Source organism: Pezoporus wallicus, unplaced genomic scaffold (genome assembly GCF_028554395.1).
Source record: "Pezoporus wallicus isolate ANWC-B61680 ecotype Strahan unplaced genomic scaffold, APGP_CSIRO_Pwel_v1 contig_3181, whole genome shotgun sequence".
Taxonomy (NCBI): Eukaryota; Metazoa; Chordata; class Aves; order Psittaciformes; family Psittacidae; genus Pezoporus; species Pezoporus wallicus.
Window position 1 is genome coordinate 3,064,412 of NW_026641700.1, and position 19,972 is coordinate 3,084,383.

A 19,972-nucleotide genomic window follows, 5' to 3' on the forward strand; every position below is an offset into this window, starting at 1 on the left:
GTATCGCTGTTTGTTAATCGTACTTGGGGCTATGAAGGATGATTAACCAGTATTTTTAAAATAGGTAGGTGCTACTGGCCTGCTAGTCAAGTGAACTTAATACCTCATGGAAAAAACACACAGTTGCATGGCGTGTTCTGTGGGATGCTTCTGCGGGAGAGATGTAAACAAACTCACAGGGAATACACGTTTTGTGGAAAACGCAAGACGCAGGAATCTGGAGTAATTTAGGATCTAAGTCCTGCGGCAACAGGTGGCAGAGCTGAGGAGAAGAGAGCGCTGTCCTGGCTCTGTCATAGCACAGTGTTCCTCCATTAGGGGCAGAGCTTCCTCTCGCCAAATGAGCAGCAAAACACCATCAGCTGCAGGGAAGGCAGCTTACAAAGACAATATAATTATAAAGAGCTGAGATTAATTTATTATTATTAGACCAGTAAAGCACCAGGGGATAAGGGCAGAAATATCCCTGTAATTTGTGCTCAAACCGCATGACCAGAAAAAGTTTTCTGGAGAGGAAATTGGGGCTTTCCCGGGTCTGTTGTCATGCGTTGTGAGGTGACCACTGTAGTCACTGCAGGACACTCTACGAGGTCGTGCAGTGTGGGTCGGTTGTGCCCTGGAGCAATCAGGAGGCAGTCAAAAGCAGAAAGAGCCTCGATGAAATGAAAGCAGAGCGTATCTATAGGATAGTCAAATCACAGTGCTTTCACATTACATTCCTTTCCTCCCTAAAACCGTACCTGAAAGAAAATACTACAGGGGGCTGAGGCGCTAAGCCAGAGGCAAAGAAAAGCAGAAAGATACTGTGCTCATTAAAAAACTTGTTAGACTCTACAAGCAAGATTTCCAAAAGGAGTAAGACATGGTTATGAGTTCAAAGCACAACAGCATGCTGGGCTGCAGAAATTTAATGTCTTGGTCTTTGTCATTGAACCAATAAACATGAAATATACAGCTTCTAATACAGTTAATTACAGTTAGCTTCTAGTACTGAGCAGTTCAGATAAAACTTGAACAGGATAAATGAGAAGGCAGCATTGTTAGTTAAAAAATGCTTGGGAAATGCTTGTTAGGATTTATTAGGGAAATGAAGAAAGACATTGTCTCAGATTTAAAAAGGACCTCTCAAAAAAATGAGGGAGGGAGGAGAGGAAAAAGGAAAGGAAGAAGGGAAGGGAAAGGAAAGGAAAGGAAAGGAAAAAGGAAAGGAAAGGAAACTGCTGATACAACAGTTCTTTGTTTTCTGGAAAAAGCTGAAATTGGAAAGATTTGAGGAAAAAAAAAGCTGTGAGAAAAAAGAGAAATCTAAATAAATGTCTTTGATAATGATAGAAACCTCTACTAAAAAGAAGTTGGAGTGCTCCAGGTGACATAACACTTTGAGAAGGTAATTTTGAAGTTAGTTGATTGGCTTAAGACAGTCAAACAAAGCACAGGTTAGTGTTACTCAGCAGCTGAAACAAAGGAGATGAATTACATTTATAGACATCACACAGTTTCAGTCTGGAGATCACCCTGAATAAGGCACAAAAAGAGAGGTAGCTTGTAGAAAAGTTGTGGAAAAGGATTAGGAAAAGAGAGCTGGAAGCAGCATACGTAGGTAGCTGGACTGCTACAGACATTCCTGGAGACTTTAATCTGGAAGGGATGCGACACTGCTGTCCTAGGGAGCTGTGGGCTAGTTTTGCTGTGTGGATGACAGATAAAACTAAGATCTTGCTGTTTCATTTTCCGGGCAAATGAAGGAGGAACCTGAGAAATTCTGCAGTGTGTTAAGAGCTACATTTCCAGGAAAGGGAAAAGAACTAAGCAGGAAGAGAGCTGATACAGAATGATGTATCTGCCCCAACTGGGGGATGTCAGAGGGCAGGTCAAGAAAGTTGAGGAAAAATGGAACTGCCTTAAGGGGCAGTGCAAACCAAGGATACCTACAGGAAATACAGATTATATATATATGTGGAAGAAAGGCAGAGAGTTGTGAGGTGGTTTCCTGGCAAGTATCACCAAGTAGAAGGGTAACTGTGATAAGGGCCGAGTTTCAGCAGCTCTTGTGCAGGAGCACGTACACAACTATGAGGTATGGTCTGTTACAGGATGTCTCAGACATGGGAGCAGCATACAGCTCTCCTGTACGAAGCGGGGCCTTATAGGCCACAGCAAAGCAACATTTCTTGTAAAGAACGGAGGGCAGGTACTACCCTCTTCATCCACCCAGAGAAAATGTAGCACTTTGAATGGGGTGTTTGCCACCATAACAGGAAAAAAGAAAATAATAATAAGGAAAATGCAAGGAAAGCTTTTGTAGAAAGACAAAAGTAGCGAAGTGGTACAGTTATGAGAATACAGACAGTTAAAGGCTTGACATAAATAAAAAGAGAGGAAAAACAGAGTAAACTTCCTGACCTTTCCAAGACAACAAAGCAATTTGCAATCAGTCATAAATAATGGCAGTCATTTTAACAAAGGTATCCTTAGATTAGAATATATTCTGACATAGAGCTTACACTTGGGTCTGGCCTAAGCTTCCTGAATACATAACAGTCTGTTTTTACAGTTCTTAATACTTCCTCTACAGTTCTTAAATTTGCAATTTAAAAAATGTGCTGTGGAAGTGAAAACATTAATAGTATTACGCCTAACCTGTACATCTGTGCCTATGGTTGAGCAAAATGTAAGGGAGAATACAGGAAACCTCTGAGCACATGAAACCTGAGGAACCTATGAAACTCAAGCCAAAAGAGGGGTGGAGATATGCAGGCTCTTCCAAACGTTTCCTGATTTTTATGTTTATAGATTAGTAAACAAGTAATCGGAGGAAGAAAAGCATCCACACAAAGCTTTCAACATATTAGCTGAATCATTACACTTGTCTGCATATCTCAAACGAGATATTGGGGTCTGTAATATTTGAATGCATTATATAAATGGTGTTATGAGTTGGGTTATCTTTCTTATGCAGATTAAAGTTTCAGCTGTAATGAAGAGGTTTGGTCTAGCCATTTTTGGAAAATGATAGAAAGCAAAAGCCATGTGGATACCTCAGACAGATGTTTTTTCTTTAGGTTTCTAGAGATGGGCACAAGAGAAACCCCTGACTTTCTTCTGTATGGCTAGGTCCTGGTGGTTACCCTTGATCAAGCTCATGGTAAAGTAAAACTTCAGGAAGTTTACTTCTCCTCCTGGTGAAGGTAAGGAGATTTTTATTAATAGGTTTGACTTCTGAATGACAGGTGACTATTTCAAGCATGAGTTGAGGGAATGTAAATCTTTGTGTGGAGATGAACTGATGAGAGCCAATTTGTAAATTAGACAGCTGAAGATCAAATGGCAGAGAAAACTGAGTAACTAAGACAGGGAGACACTTAGAGGGTTTCTGTGTCCCAACATTGTGATTAAGAGAGGATTGGAGTGGAAAATACTGGAAATAACTTCTGTGGCTTTGGCAAAAGAATGTTGTACAACATCATCTTCCTAACTTTCTTAGTATAATGACAGGTTAATAAGAAAAGGTTAAGAAAAAGAGAATTGTAAATAACTACATAAATAATATAATAACCAAGCAAATAACTAAGTATAATAGGGACCATTGCACTATGAAATTGCAGAACAAGTTTACATCTGGAATTGAAAACTCAAAACCTACTTACTAGATGTGTGCACATTTTATTCTTCTTTACCTGGCCAGGGTATTTGAAGTATGGTTCATTTACGGTGTTATTTTTTGAGATATAATAGATGTACTTTGGATTTGAGATGTGTCCAGTCCTCCGGGATTCAGTTGGATGATCTCATTAGATTCAGAGTCACTGCAGTAAATCCAGCAATGTGCAGATGCTAAACATAACGCTGGATTTTAATTATTGTTTACAGTTAATTAAAATGCTATTTTTGTTTGGTTTGCCTCCCTCTGTCTTCTTCAAGTTCTAATTAACTCTTAACTGTGGGTGGTGGGATTAAGCTTGGCAGCAAGACACACCTCAAACAGCCCATCAGCACCTATGGCTGTACGTGCAGTGGTGCTGCAGAAGCAGAGATCAAATTCTTGAGAAGTTAGATAAAGGTCGCTATTGTTCTTGCTGCCAAAATTATTTTGATCACATTGTCAACATATTTGTTAATGCACAAACATGCAGGTGAGATACAGAACACATGAAACTCATAACAAGTTGCAGACTTTGTATATGCGTGAAATTAGAGCATTGAAGATGGGATGTATAGAAAAGTGCTGAAGGGGAGCAAGTGTTTGCTTGGCAGATAAAGGAACTGGCTGTCACTGTTCCTTATGTTAAACCTCTTGGTGACATTTATGGCACTGATAAATAAAATCTATGAGGAAATATCATTAATCGATGTGGTTCAAGGAGTGGCTATTTGGCATGTTGCTATGGAGCCGGTATTTCAGGTGTATAACCAAATTACGATCAAAGGGTTTGGTTTGGGTTTTTTCATCCTATAATGTTGAAGTTATTTCAGAGATACAATGAGGTTTGGTTTTTTTTTGCTTAAAAGTGCTGCTGCAGTTGGTTTCTAGGGCTTTCTTGATTTGACCTAATTGAACATTTTGACAGGTTGCCAAAGTATGGGGTAAGATTTTGCCAGGTTCCTGTCAATGATTAATAAAGCTCATTTGGAGGATCAGTTAGAGTCCCAAAAAGAAGATTTTGAGTTGAAATTGTTATAAAACCAATGAATGTTGTTTTATCAGTGGACATTTTCAATGTTGAATGCTGAAACACGACACTGTCATTAACAGTAAATAAGAATCTCCCCCTTTAGATGATAATTACATTATTTCAGGAATTCTATAGTCAGCATGGAGAAACACTTTCATTCTGTTTTGTAATGACATTTTGAGCAAAATTCAAGTTGATGTTTTAAAAAATCATTAGACCATTAAAAAGTGGTTTTAACAGGTAAGATTTCCTCAAAGGTTTATTTCCTCCTCACAGGGCTGAAAGTGTAAATGCCAGCTTTCTGAAAGTCCTTAGAAAGAGCAAGTAACTGCTTTTGGTGTGCCTGAAGACCTAGTGAATTACAAGAAACAAAGTGATATGTTTGAAGGGAGGAACAGCAGGCAGTGTATGCCATTATCACTTCCTAATCGTCCCCACCTCCTCCCCAAGCTCCTTTTTATAAAGATAAAACAACGTGTAAGTTGTTCAGTCTGTCTCTGTGCATTTCTAATTTGCTTATTGCCCTGCTACACCAGTATGGATTTGTTGGGTATTTTCTCCTATAGTCAGAGGGCTGACTAGGGTAGGTAAGTTAGCAAGCAGGAGGCTCCTGCATGTTGGAATTAGCTACTTACCTGTCTCATCCATTGTTTGTTTTTTCATGTTTTGCTCCTTCAGAGGTATCCTAAAGAAATGAGATACCCAGCTATTACGGTAGTGCCAGGTTCTAATCTGTTCCAGGAGTTCGTAGCCGTGGGTCTGAGTGCACCAGGCAGGGTCTGTAGGTGTTCCCATGACGCTTCTCATTGCACCTGGGTCATAATTAGCTTTTTAATTTTATGTTATTGGGTTTTGGTTAACTATGAAAAAAGTAATAACACTGCTGATGAATGCTATGCTATAACTTGCTAAACTTCCTTTAGAAGTCAAAGATTTATGCACACTGGGTAACACTGCCACTCTCCTGCAGCATGTTTGTACTGGGTAAGGTCACTTGAAGAGCCAGAGTTTTGACTAAATTAGGACTTTCCTTGGCTGGTCCTACAGAGAGATTTTTCAAGCTGGCCTCCAAAGCATCTTTTGGGATTCCTGGCAGATCAGGTTTTCTACAGTAAGGAACTGCTTCTTTTTTTCAGACACTGTTAGCATAAATATCGTAACCTGAAGCCCACAATCACACTCAGAAGATGCTTTCTTCTTGTATGTCAGGCAAATTGTGTTTAAATTGGCATATAGAGAAACACGACTGTTCGAAGTGTTGCAGCGCGCCATATTACACTGAGCAGGTATACATACCACAGTACGTGCTGTGCTTTGAGCAAAAAATGGTAACAGCCATTCTAAATAACAGACTCATAGTGCTAAACCCTTATATTGTTTCTGCTGGCACCATGGTAATATTTCTGTTCCATACCTTTCAAAAGAACTTGGGAACCAAAACACTTCAATGAAAATTCAGTGCATATCTCTGAATTACTCCAGAAATTCAGCTCTGATTTGATTCAGGATGAAGGTGGTAAAGTGATCTCATTCACTCCATGTTTTAGGCCTGCTGAGATAAAGCTTGATTAAATACTGCTAAAGTAAGAGATGGAGAAGGAATGAAAAGATGATAGTGCATTATTTTACATTTTCACTTACTGACATGTGTAAATGTCTTCATCTTCTCCAGAGAAGGGATGCCAGGCTTCTATGTTCTGTGCTTAGTAGAAAGGTGAGAACTCAATTCTTAGTTTTTTGTTATTTTTAATCAGAGGTGGGGGTTGTTTCCCAGCATCTCTGTATTTCTTGATGTGTTTTCCATAGTGATGTTCACTTATGAAAACGAAGTGGATTTAGAATACAACAAGCTGCATGTTCCCTCAATTAATACATCCACCCCCCCTGTTAGTTTTTCTCCATATGGTTTTAGATCAGGAATGAGAGACCTTGCAAAGCGCTTGCTTCTGTCAGACCTCCAAAATCAAGCCTCTCCCCACTGGGTTTTAACTTTCCCTCAGTTATAATTATTAGCAACTGCAGGAGCTTTTCTAAGCCCTAATCTTTTAACTGAAACTGCAGGGGTTTGGGACAAGGGGTCTGGTTTCAGTAGGACTTCCAGCCATCTTCCCCCTCTGCCTTCTCTCAGAGCTGTGTTCACTCTTGCTTTGATTCTTCTCAAAAAGGGTATCGCCTATCCACCACTGAAAGGAAACTGTGCAAAGTGGTGCTATCACACCTACTACAAACTAGAGGCTTTTTCTGCAGGTCACTTCAATGCTATTTCTTCTTGCTTGATAGGCTGTCCTTACTAGTGTGCCCATCTCACCCTTTGTCCATCACATTCAGTGTGAAGGAAAAGCTACAGATCTGAGCTAATGAAGCCTATAATTTATCATCTGTTTTTACTGTTTATTTATTAATGTGGAGTTGCTTCTGCTGTGATTTTTGGGAAATTAAACTAGCTCCACTCTCATTTCTATGAGATGGAGCCGTGACTTGGATCAGGTGGCAGCATAACATAACAAGAATGGCCTTGATGACCTGCTGGTTTTGTTTACCCCAATAGCTCACCAAGCCATCTTTGCCTGATGAGTAGAGGATGCTTGCAGAAAGACTGGATGAAATGGGACGAGTGTAGGATTTCCTAACTTCTGGCAGTCAGAAGTTATGGGGATTTCCTGAGCCAGAAATTCCACTGGATTGCATCATGTTTACTAGCCATTGATAGATTTATCGACTATGAATTGTCTGATCTCTTTTGAACTTTCTTGAACCTCCACATCATCCTTTAGTGGCAGTCCAAATAGTCTTTTTTTAGTAAAACAGCTTTTGCCATAAAGGGGGGAGTATACACAAATTCCTGTGTAGTCTGGAAGCCTGCTTCAGGGGTAAGGCTGTTTTCCCCAATATTTTGTACAATTTTGCACAATTCTAAATACAATTTAGAAACACAGATTTTAAAGATAATTTTTGGTGATAACTTAATCTTGCTGGTTTTCTTTCAGCTGAGGTATTTTTGCCCTTGTTCATTTGGTTTTGTGGGCTGAGCTCTAATGTCCTGTGCCATGTGCATCCCTGCATAACATGAGAAGAATTCCCTGCTGTGTTTCTGCATGGAAGATCAAAACTGGATATGAACTGTTCATTGGAGGTTAGATTGTGCCTCTAGGTTTGTTTCTCTCTTTCTTGCTTTCCTTCTTGTTATTTTTCTTTCCCATTTGCCTGATTTTCATTCATTTCTCTTGTCACACATTGGCTGTGGTTCCCCTCAAATTCTGATGGCAGGACGGAATTGGATCTCTGTGCAAAATGAAAGCATTATTACATTAGGTTATTTTCAGGTTCCTCAGAAATCTTGAAACAGACATATATTACACTGTATTGTAAAATGAAAATCAAAGAGGAAAAGAAATAGTGTACAGTATTAGTGGTTTAGTTTCAGGTTTTTTTTCAGGAAGTAGATGTTTGCCCCAGAGAAAGACTGGAGACTGTTGGCTAACTAAGTACCTTCAGTTTACACCAAAATGTATTGAAGTGTTTCATGGCATTTAGAGAAGATTGGTGACAGCTATCATTAGTAATAAACAGAAATTAATCTGAAGTCACTGTATTCACGTACTGCCTGGTAGATTTGTTGTGTGTATAAGCACTGGTTATCCCTGGTTTAAAGAGGGACCCACACAGGATGCTTTCCTGCTGTGCTGACTCACTACTGGTGGTCTAAAGAATGAAAAGGCATCTGTAAGCTTCCTGATTTCCACATTCCTTGTAAGGTTTCTAGACCAAAATGTCTTGGATTCCCTTTGTCTGCCAAAAGGTGAGGTTCTCATTTCATCAACAGACTCCAGAGTGATCTTAAACTGCTGATAGTTTGTGCTGCTCTACCATAACTGGTTTAGTTTTCAGTCACCATTTTCCCACACACTGTAGTACATGCTATTTCAGACAGCTGAGGAAATATGAGGCCTGAGAAATTACAAACAGTAAGAAAACCTACATGTCTCATAAGGCCCTCCTTCAGAAAGTGACTAGGGGCTCCTCTGTCATAAGATAATGTGGTCCATTGGTTATGCTATCTGCCTGCTTGTGTATAAACAAATTAGTAGCCCTCCTCCTCAAACAAGAGCGGAACAGATGAAGTGTGTAATACTTCTGAGAAGACCACAAAGTTGTTTGTATCTGAACTGATTTGCTAAGCAACCATTCTAAAATCAAAGATCCATTGGGAAAACCAACCAAAATACCCAGTAACAAATTACCACTTGGTGGCAGATGGAAGATGTCCATTACTATTAGAAAGCCCAGCTGAACTGAGGTTCTCCCTTTCCTGCACAGCCCCAAGGGGGTAAAGCTAGACAAAAGATACTTAGGGAGAAAACTAAACTAAGAGTAATAAGGGCTTTAAAAGCTGAAATCCACCAAGGTACCAAGTTATGCAAAAGAAAAAATGCTGTTCATTGCAGAGAGCCTTATGCCCTGAAAGATGTACAGATTCTTTTCCAGGTCATCTCGGAGCTGGATTACATCTTGTGCACTTCTGGTCCAGCTCTTGGTTGTTTGTTGAGGTCAGTGTTAGGTTGCTTTTTAATTGAAGGGACTTTTTGACTCCTGTATTTGTGAACAGTCAAGGTCTGTGGGAAACTAATGCAGTGGGAGCTTATGTCTGTAGATGACCTGAACTTCTGTTCTCAGGGAAAAGTAAAATGTTGTCGTTACTTTCCTGGTTGTATAAGCTATGCGCTCCCTCTCTTTGTCCCTCCTTCCCTCTTCAGTGCCCATTCTGGGGTAGGCAGTACAGACCGTGCATGGTTTCAGAGGCTCTTCTGTGTGCCCTGCAGTTGTACTGACCCCCGTCTCATGGTCTCTGCATAAGAAAAGCATTTATGTGAGTGCATGGTAGACACAGCACAGCCCTGGTACCAACAAGGCAAGCAGAGATTCCTCACACTCCTGGAGGGAACAAGAGGACATCTCTTTCTGCCAGGCAGGAGTAGTGTCTCAAGCACTGATGAGGGCCATTGCTAGTGAAAGTCACAGAGGTCTTAGGGCCCTGGATTGCCTAAATCTGGGGCCCTCTGTTCCACTGGTGCCCATAGCACACACATTGGACCCTGGGCAGCTGTATTGCCCTAAGTCCAGCCCCTCCTTGACTCGTTACCTAAATATTGTGGACTCCTTCCCACTTCTGTCCTACTGCATAGGTGGGAATTTTTGTCCATGTGTAGCTTCATTTGTCCGAGCAGGTGGAAGGGAGACTGTGGTCTTGTGAGGGCCCAGGGACATATGTCCTCATGTTAAAACACAAAATAGGTGGTTAGAGGAGCGCTTTGAGATACTCTGAAATACCTCGTCTGAATGATGTGGGGAATTGGCGTCAGAAACCATCTAAGAAGCCATCCCTCTCTAGTATCCCCAAATATTTGCCACTGCATCAGTGAATGCGTTCCAGATCAGTTTCACTTGACGGGGATGATGACACATTTTGAGGCTCCCGTTCTCACCATCACGTGGCTTTGTGTCCCTGCATTTCAGTCATTTCAGAGCAGTGCATCACCACCCCACTGGCTCAGGATGTGCTCTGTGTTTAGCAGCACATATTTATGACATGAGGAGCGAAGAATGAAGTTTAACTCATGTCCTTAACTAACCCATAAGTGAGGGATTATCTGCCTACTGCATTCTTTTACTAAGTATTAATCACTTCACATTATTTGCATTTTTTTAAAAGTCTTTTGCTTCTTTAGTATGTCAGCACACAACTTGGTTTGCAGTCACAGCCTTTGAAGGGCTGCTGATGTATTAGTCATGCCACTGCTGTCCTCAGCCTGACAAGGGGCCTGTTGTGCTGCTTTCTGGGTGAAGGAAAAACTACCCGTCGATGGGCTACAGCTGGGTTATCAAGGTTTGCTCTTGCTTCACAAACCTGTCTTCCTGGCTGTGGTAGAGTTAAAAAAATAATTACAAGCTATTCAAAGGATCACCCACATACACATGGTATGAGAGCTCTTTTCTTTGTTGGTTTCATTTTATTTGTACATGACTCACTCTTGGCAAAATGAGTGAGCCTCATGAGCCTGTAAAAATTCTGTTTGGATTAAATGATTTGCATTAAATGATTTATAACTGCAAGAAGGGTTTAATATTCCTGTAATTCCTTAAGGAAAAACAAACTGATCTTATTCTTTCAAGTACCTATTGCTTTCACTCCTGTTACTTCAGTCGCCATCTTACTCGCTCGAGCTGATAGCTGTTAATGAGACTCTGGGTGCTTCTCCTTCCTCACTTTCCATACCTCATGAGTTAGAGATGGGTGGTGGGGATGTGCAGTAATCTTTTCCCTCGCACATCCTTCCTGACCGATGGCCAGGGAATGTAGGGCCTCCCAAAACTGCCGGCCTTGCTATGGCAGCGAGCAGCATTTGTGCTGGGCTGAGGTGCAGTGATTGTATTTGTGAGACTCGGATTCCCAGGGATTTGGAGGCTAGGGGCCCATCAGCCTTCGTGTTCCCGTTGTCGGGGTAGGTGTGTTGGGTACAGCCTGCCTCATCCCTGCGGCTTCCTCCAGGGGTCGTATGACTGCAGGACCAATGGCCTGCCCAACCCAGACCGGGGTTCCCTAAACACAGGGATGCAGGGGCGCGGGAAGAGCCTCCACTGGCCATCCCCGCAGAGACGGAACCCCCATCCGGGGCTGCCTGTATCCCTGCGAGGGAGGCCTCGTGGTGTGGTGTGCTTGTGAAAGCCCATCAGGGAAAGGCACGGCGTGCCGGGGGAGGGGGGGGGGAATAAATAATCGGCACTGCCCGGCAGGATGCAGAAGGTGCAGTCAGAAGGCGCTTTGACACTGTGTTTGCGCAAAGCCGCGGCTGGGTTGGGTGCTCGCTTCCAGAGGCGGCGGCACAGCCTCCGTGCCCGCGGCGAAGTTGTTAGCGGGGGCCGCTGCCTTTAGCCTCTGAATACGGCGGAGCCCGAGTCCTCCTTCGCCAGGGTGACCCAGGGTCGCACGTTGCGGCGTTACCGCCGTGGGATTTCAATTCCCGTGGCAGCAAAGCGTCGCGGGTCCCCCCGCAGCCGCGTCGTCACACCTCACCGCCCGAGCCCGCGGGGACAAGCGGGGACCGGCGGCGCCCCGGGGCCCGCCCTGCCCGGGTACAGCCAGGGAGATCCCGGCTGCCTGCGGGCGCCCGCCCCGGTGGCGCTACAAGTGGCCGCCGGGGGCGGTTTGGGCTCCGGTTCCGCCGCGGTTTCCCTCCGCCCCGCAGCCTCCTCACGGCGACCCTCTCTCCGCGGTGCGGAGGGGCCGCGGGCCGCGTTGCGTAACGCTGCGCTCCGCTCCGCCGCGCGTCGCTCGGGGCGGCGAGGAGACGAGGCGGGTCGCCGCGGCCGGAGGTGAGCGGCGGCGGCGGCGGGGCGGGAGGGCCGCGGGGGGCGCGGCGCGGCGCGGCGTGTGCGCGGCCCTGCGGGAGGCGGCGGTGCAGGCGGGGGGAATCCAGGTCACGTCCGCAGCCAGACGGCGCCTGGCGGGAGGGACGAGGCGAGAGGCACCGCGCCCGGGCGGGCGGCGAGGGGCGCGGGCCGGGCCGCGCTCCGCCGGTAAGTCAGCCCGGCTCCCGCTCGGCGGGGTGCGGGAGGTCAGCGCAGGCGTGGACGGGCGCTCCGGCGTGGGGTCGGCTTGCCGGGGCGCCCCGGGCGCACGGAGCGCCGTCCCCCTTCGTGGACGGTCCCCGTCCTGGAGTGGGAAGAAAGGGGCTTCGGGTGCGGGAGAGGCGAGCTGCGCTCTTCGCCGCTGTATTTATCTGTCACCGGTGGCGAGCGCGGCGGCAGCGGCGAGGGAGATCGCTGCCCCTCGCGAGTCGCAGCACCTGGGAGCGGCGGGGGGCGACCGGCCCGGCCCGGCGGGAAGGGGAACGGTGACACCGCCGGTATTTGTCACCGAGGTGCCGGGGAGATAGAGGGAGAGCCGGCGGTATGCGTGTCTGCCGGCGGTTCCTTATTTATTTATGTTTGCAGCATAGGTGGCGTTTCCCCGTTAAGAGTTTATCCATGCAAGTTTTATTTGACTTTCTAAAGGAGCAGAAATCCGTGAAGTTAAAAAGTCAAATGTGTTAATTGTTAACTAAACATAGTTTGGAAGCTGCGGTGGGTGGGTGGATTGGGTAGCGTATGAGTGTAAAGGGAAAGGAAAAACTGTCGGCCGTGCGAAGCCGTTTGCCGGTAGGAAGGGTCGCACCTCCTCTGCTGAGCGCCGGGAGCCCGGTAGTTCCGTGGTCCCCAGAAACCTTGTTTGCACTCGCGTCGTGCAGGCGGTGGAAGGAGAAGGCCAGGTTGAAAATGCTTTAAGGAATACCGGCTCCGGCTCAGGAGGGCGAATGAGACTTCTTTTTCTACAGTATACACAGTGTTCCTTTTATTATCTGAACTTAACACCAAATTCATGCATTCGAACGGAGCCTTCTGCTAGTTATAGTAATATATTTAGCTTTTATTTACAAAACTTAGTCTGTCGTAAATACCTGTTTGCATAATTGGTAGACTGTGGATCTTTTTATAAAGCAGTTTGTTTTCCTTTTGCAGTTCAGTACTAGTTGTGTGTTGGGACAATTTACTAGGTTTTCTGGTTTCTGTTTTTTCAGCTCCAATTTCCAAATAAACAGTTGAGAAAAAAGGAAAAAAAAAAACAACCAAAGAACAAAAAACAAAACCAGAGCAAAGGGTTTGATCTTTATAAGAAATCTATGTAGTAACAAAGTAATTTTCAGGGGACTTTATCATAATCAGTGCAACTTCATTAGTTAGCAATATTGCCTTACAGTGAGAGGCTTGAGTTCTCTCCCTTACTTTGGGCTGCAAATGATGTAACTATTTAAATTTATCGCCTTTTTTAAAGTGAAGAAGCTGGACGAAGCCCCTGGAAAGTATAGCACTTCATTTTCTCATACAACAGTGGTTTAAGCACAATGACAACAGAAGTTTTGTGAAACTGGATATGCCTACTTCCTTCCTCACAAGGGTTTTTCTCTTCTTTTCTATTAACTGGTCAAAATCAGCCTTCATATTAGTCCCAGGACCTTTAAATTAGTCTCAGCCTTCCTTCAGTTCATTTGAATTGTTGACCTTTGGATGAGCTGGTGTGTTCCATTGTTACTGATGGATGGAATAATCTAGTCCTGACATACCAGTTGTGAAACCGAGAGCACTGCTACTTGATGATCCTGAGGAAATTTAAACGTCACATGAATCTGTGTTGGAAAAGGAAGGATTTAGCTGTGGTTTGCATCGGCTTCTAACTCTGCGGACTCTGATGTTCAGAGCTGAGAAGGCTCAAACTGGAGTCTGTTAGAGTCGATGGAAAAATCTCCCATTGATTTTAGTGGTTTTGGATCAAGTCTTGTACGAGCTAGTGTTGAGCACATCATGGCTACTACAGATTGTTCAGTGCTTTTGAAATTCTTTGCATATCCAAGTCATTATGTAAAGTCAAGTTTACTGTGCTGTCTCCTCCTGTGTGGGAATGTTCTTTTGCTGAGTAGAAAGAGGTAGCAGTGTTTTCGTATGCTTTTTTATATGCTACAGCATATAAATTGTTAGTGGTAACAGATACTGGTGTTGCATAAAGAAGCTTGCAGAATAACACATACCTGTGGTAGGCATATATCCTCTCTTGGCTTCCCTATTGTTGATGATGAGCAGAATTTTTCCTCTTGGCTATACCCCAGCCAAGAGAAGTACGGAGGAGAAGGGTTACTAAACTTAAATCATGGAAGTTTGTCAGAGTTTATCGTCTAGTGTAGCATGTCTTGGAATTTGATTCTGTTTGGAAGGGAATCAAGAGATGAAACCTCAAAAAAACCCACCTGATTTGAGGCAGGACATCCTCCAGCAAGAATCTCATTTGCTACCGGAAGGGTGAGACCAGGAATTTTGGCTCCTTGGAAAAGGAAATTCTGGAGCATATTATCTCTCCTCCATCATATTCTGGTTTACTGATTTGAGGTTTGCTTGTTAGTAAAAGTTGAAGAAGGCAAAAGAGGCATGCATATGAAAGAAGGTCAGATAAATAGCCTCAGATGAGGGAAGGCAGGAGAAGGAAGGTAGCATATGAATGTGAGCCCTCATGTCTTTAATTTCCTTCTAGGACTTGGGAAGTTCAAATTCTTCCAGCCAAACTAATTTGCTCTTTAATAGGAGACGGCTGTCATGGCAGAAGGCAGAGCTGTACTGCAGGATGCAGGGTAGCAGTGCAGAGCTGTGTATTTTCTCTGTCTTACCCTTCCTCATGCTGGATTTCCAAAGCACAAAAGAATCTGGCATCCAGAGCAAAGGAGGAGGTGCTGCTGGGGCACTGTCCACCTACTTGCAGGGAATGATGTGGCATGTTGATGCTGTGGGTTTCTAGAGAGTATAGTCAGGATCAGAATTTGTGAATTTCCCATCAGACAGGACTGATCACAGAAGATTATCTTAATATTTCCACTGTTTGTCTTTGTTCCCTCCTTTCCAGATTTCAGAAATAGCTACATCTACAGTCCTACATTCTCTCCTGCATGGCCCCATTCACATAAATAAATGCATGCTTTTCAGTAGCTCTTCAGGTTTAGGACAGCAGAATTCTGCTAAGTCACGGAAGTACTCTCCCTCTATCTGCCTAACTGAAAGTAAGGCCTCTGAGGTGGCTGAGGAAATCTGTACTGGAAAATGCAGTAGAGGTATGTTATTCCAGGGGTCTGCTTGGGTTAATTTATCCTGTCTTTGATGGGATAAAAAGTAGAATAATTCACATGGCCATTAGTGTGGCAATACTGCTTCTGATGCCTTTTAAACTTGCCATTGTGCAATGGAGCACACTGTCTTCTCAGGGATGAGGTAGGATTTTACATGTTTTACAGGGACAACTAACTGAGCAGTGCATGTATTATGAGAACTGTTGTTAGAAAAATGAAGGGCAGACTATAAATAAATATAATTTCTGTGTAATGATTAAAGAATTGTATCTCTTCAATTCTTTGTTATTTCATTGGTTGTATGTAGTCCAAGAGGACATTCTGAATAAAGTAATTAAGTCTTGCTAAGTTGTTTCTCTCATTTAATTCACAACACGTGAACGAGATTCTTTCCACTACTCATCACTATTTTACTTTAAACATGGTTATGGTAGAGGGACAATGCAAGGAAAAAAGTTGTTTGGAAAACTTGATTCTGTTGTTAGCTTTGTCAGTTTGTGGTCATGCTGCTGAAGTGTGTGCAGCCTGCAACTGTATAGGATGAAATTATAAGCAAATACAATGTTGGAGGTTTTTTTTAAATGCAAAAATTAAACTGTTAAATTCTGAATGCTTTTGTTCATAAAAATTCTCATTTTACTCTGACCTATTGTAGCTTGTTAGAAATTACGGTCTTGTGAAACTTAATAAATTAGTCAAAGGATAAGGGAATAAATTACAGTTTAAAAAAACCTACAGTATAACCTCAAGTGTCTTAAGTATACAGAATCATAATGATTTTTACTGATGAACTAAACCAGCAAATACTCTTATGTTATAATTAGATTATACGCGTGAAAGCGGTGTGATCATTCTAGCTTACAGAGCTGTTCTCTGTCCTCTGGTGAACCTAATCCAATAAATTAGGGTTCTGTTTTCCATTGGAAGAAATAAAAGGACTGATTGTCAAACTGCCTAACAATAAGGTAGAAAACGGGGCAAGATTAGTGTCTCTTCAAGTGAATTTAAAGTCAAAATGTCTTTGCTGGATGAGGAAGGAGTGAAGTTGGTGGATGCAGAAACAAATTGCTAATATGTGTGTGTTTGCAATGCATACACAGAATAGATAGAAGACCATTGATTTTGCTCACCTGCTAAATATTTCTGCCTGTTCTAACAGTGATGTTTGGATGTCTTCTTGGTTCCTTCATGGGAGTTGGAAGAAATGAACTGTAAGCCACAGGTACAGCAGCAATGTTGCTTGACTGTAGGATGTGCTTTGGAACAGCTGTGGTGTAAGGGAAATAAAGGAGCTCTTTGAAGAAAATTAGAAGTGCTTGTCAACTGCATAAGTAGTAGGATCATTGGATAATTGCTCAGTAACTGCAATCTCAGTGACACGCATATGGATGAACCTTTTTTAAAATACAAGAAAGATACACTTCTGTGGGTAAGAACAGCTGTTTCATCAGCATTGCAAGATGTCTTCCTTGAGACATGTCATGTTTGCTCTCATTATCTGCATTTGTACAACATTCTTGAATGCTGTGCCTTTTCTTTTCTCGTACTTCGTGGGTTTGCAGATCTTTATGTCTTACTTCCACTGACTTAGTCTTGCACTTTGGCTTCCTTTAGTATACTGTTAACTCTGCACCTCCCACCCATGACTGTTATTTCCCTTAACTCAGCTATACCAGCTACTTGCCATGTGCTCTTGCCAAGCTGTACCAAGCAGGTATGCAGCGCTGCTGCTACTGCTTTTTGGTTTCCTACCTATGGAAGGAATAAGTACTAATAAATTGAAGTTACTTCTTCTTTACCATTGTTTTTTCCTTTGGCTTTTAGCACAATCTTATAATTCGTAGCCCATTTGCCTACCTCATTGCCACTCTTGACAGGTAGGATTGCCTTCATGTGACATCTTACCATCTGCTTTCTAGCTTTACATTAAAATAATTTTATTTCCATGGTTTATTGACTTATCCCGGGCTCTCTCATTTTTGGTTGATTGGTTGGGATTTTTTTTTTTTTTTTGTAATATTTCTGTATTTATTTTTAATATTTCAGTCATCTTTTTTTAAAAATAGGGTGTGTTTGTGTGCAAGTGCTTCAAAGTGTATAGAATCATAGCATGGGTTGGGTTGGAAGGATCCTTAGAGTTCATCTAGTCCAGCCCTGCTGTCATGGGCAGAGGCATGTTTCACTAGATCAGGTTGTTCTGAGTCCTGTCCAACCTGATTTTAGGCTTAGCTTAGGCTAAACCTGTGTAAGGCTTTGAATAACTTTGTTCATGGCTTCAGGAAATGGCTGTCTTGAGCTTTCTTTTATAAGTTAGGTGTCTTACTTTCCATATTGTATTTATTCTCCTAACAAAGATAAGGTGTCACGCATTATCCAGCTAGATAAACAGGGAAAGATTCTGCGCAGAGTTATATCCATATAAATCCAGGATATACATGCCTACGCACGTAGCATTAAAAGAGTATTAGCCTATAACTTATTTGTGGCAAATTTAATTTTTGAAACAAAATAATTACTTTCATTAATTATTAAAATAGAATTTTATTTCTACAAATAGAGAGAAAATTATGCCTGGAACACTTCCTATGCAGCGTTAAACTGCATGTGTTTTATGTTATGCCAGTTTCACTGATGTGACTTACTGGAGTGATATGGTTTATTCCGTTGCTCAATGTGACCAGAATAAAATAGCTTAGTTGGGCCAGAAGACTTGGAAAAACTGTTTAACTCCATAAGTTACTGATTTCAAAGGTCAAGCACTAAGGAAAAAGACGCCAAAATTCACATTGATTATGCAACTTTAATTCAGGTATCTTTGAGTATATGCACAAAGCTAAGGTTTAGAATCCACAGACGGTACTGTTTCACTTTTAAGTGTTCTTAGCCATATGTAGTAATAGTTGTGTTTGAAAACTATGCTTCCTCTTATCTTTGTTTGAAACTGTGAAACTTCATGGAGAAGATCCTCCTGGAAACTATGATAAGGCATACGGACAGTAGGGGGGTTATAGGTGACAGGCAGCATGCTTTCACTAAGAGCAAATCATACCTGACAAATTTGGTGGCCTTCAAATTTGGTTGACAGCATTGGTGGATCAGGGAAGAGTGACTGATCTCATGTACCTGGAGTTGTGCAAAGTATTTGACGCTGTCCCGCACAACATCCTTGTAGAGACATGGATTTGATGGATGGACCTCTCAGTGGATAAGGAATTGGCTGGAAGATCCACTCAAAGAGTAGTGGTCAACAGCTAAGTGTCGAAGTGGAGACCAGTGGCACGTGGCGTTCCTCAGAGATCAGTAGTAGGACTGGCACTGTTTAACATTTTTGTGGCAGCATGGACAGTGGGATTGCGTGCCCCTTCAGCAAGTTTGCCGATGACACCAAGCGGTGTGGTTCGGTTGACATGGTGGAGGGAAGGAATGCCATCCAGAGGGACCTTGACAGACTGGAGAGGTAGCCAGTGCCAACCTCATGAAGTTCAACAAGGCCAAGTGCAAGGTTCTATACCTGAGTTGGGGCAACCCCAGGCACAGCTGCAGGTTGGGCAGAGAATGGATTGAGAACAGACCTGAGAAGAAGCACCTGGGGGTGTTGGTTGATGGGAAGCTCAACATGAGCCAGCTTCAGTGTGCACTCACAGACCAGAAGGAGAACTGTGTGCTGGGCCACATCAAAAGGAGTGTGTATGTGTGGGGTTGAACTAGGTGGTCTTTAAGGTCCCTTTCAACTCAAACCATTCTATGATTCTGAACATCAGATCACAGGGAATGCAGCTGGTTATATTGAATATCGGGACCTTATGTACACATTATTGTACACATGTAACAGTAGTTTGTCACTGGGTATTTGTGAATTTTGTGTTGAAAATCACTTAGTTCTGCACCATGAAGGTATCTAACCTGATTATCCAACTTAGCATTCAAGTTTTTCTTCCCTTACTCCAAGGTCCCCTGCCTCAGATACTTCACACTTTTCTCCTTTGCCAGAAATAGGACAGAGATAGTAGAGACATTTTCTTTTCTTGAAGAGGCATATTCATGGAAATAGCATCCTCAACCTCATTTCCGTGTAGGATGTCCCATCAGTTGGTCTGGTTGCTCAGTCTGGCAGATATAGAAGGCATCTGCCACATGCCTGCTGTTGGCAGAGTGGGTTGCAGTGTCCTTGGTGTCATCTGCTGTTCTCTCAATGGGGCCTTTGGGGTCTTCTTGCCACCAAAAGGGATGAGTCAATGACAAGAGTACTGCTTGCCATTATGTTGACCAGACCCTATGCTGTTGTCTTCTCATCTTTCTGCGTTACTGAGGGTTGGGTTCCTTGGTGGTGCTGGTTTGGTTTTTTATGTCTCCAGTCCTACTGCCTTTTTGGCATCTCCCTCCCTTGCCCTTCTACTTGGCATTTCTGCTGTGTCTGTATGTGACCACTGCTGTGATAGATTGTCAAAAATGGTGATAACCTCTGAAATGTACGAAACCGCCTTTTTCATCAAGTAGCTGTCTTCATTTCCATTGAACTCTGGAAGAACCCAGAGACTGTTCTGGTAGTCAGGCCTTGTGGGAAGCCCTTTTGCTTTCATCCTCTGCCCAGGGAAG

The 19,972-nt window shown here is 43.2% G+C and overlaps 1 protein-coding gene across 8 annotated transcripts in view; it reads left to right on the forward strand.

The window, feature by feature from the left end:
* Positions 1–19,972, forward strand: part of THRB (thyroid hormone receptor beta) — a 168,056-nt gene that overhangs the window by 839 nt on the left and 147,245 nt on the right. For 3 of the 8 annotated variants that reach the window (XM_057424855.1, XM_057424850.1, XM_057424849.1), the window contains exons 2-3: positions 65–163; positions 3,063–3,188. The gene's annotated coding sequence lies outside the window, so the exon portion shown is untranslated. Of the gene's footprint in view, positions 1–64; positions 164–3,062; positions 3,189–11,711; positions 12,045–19,972 lie in introns of those variants that run through there. The other 5 variants (XM_057424853.1, XM_057424854.1, XM_057424858.1 and 2 more) reach the window with 2 other exon arrangements.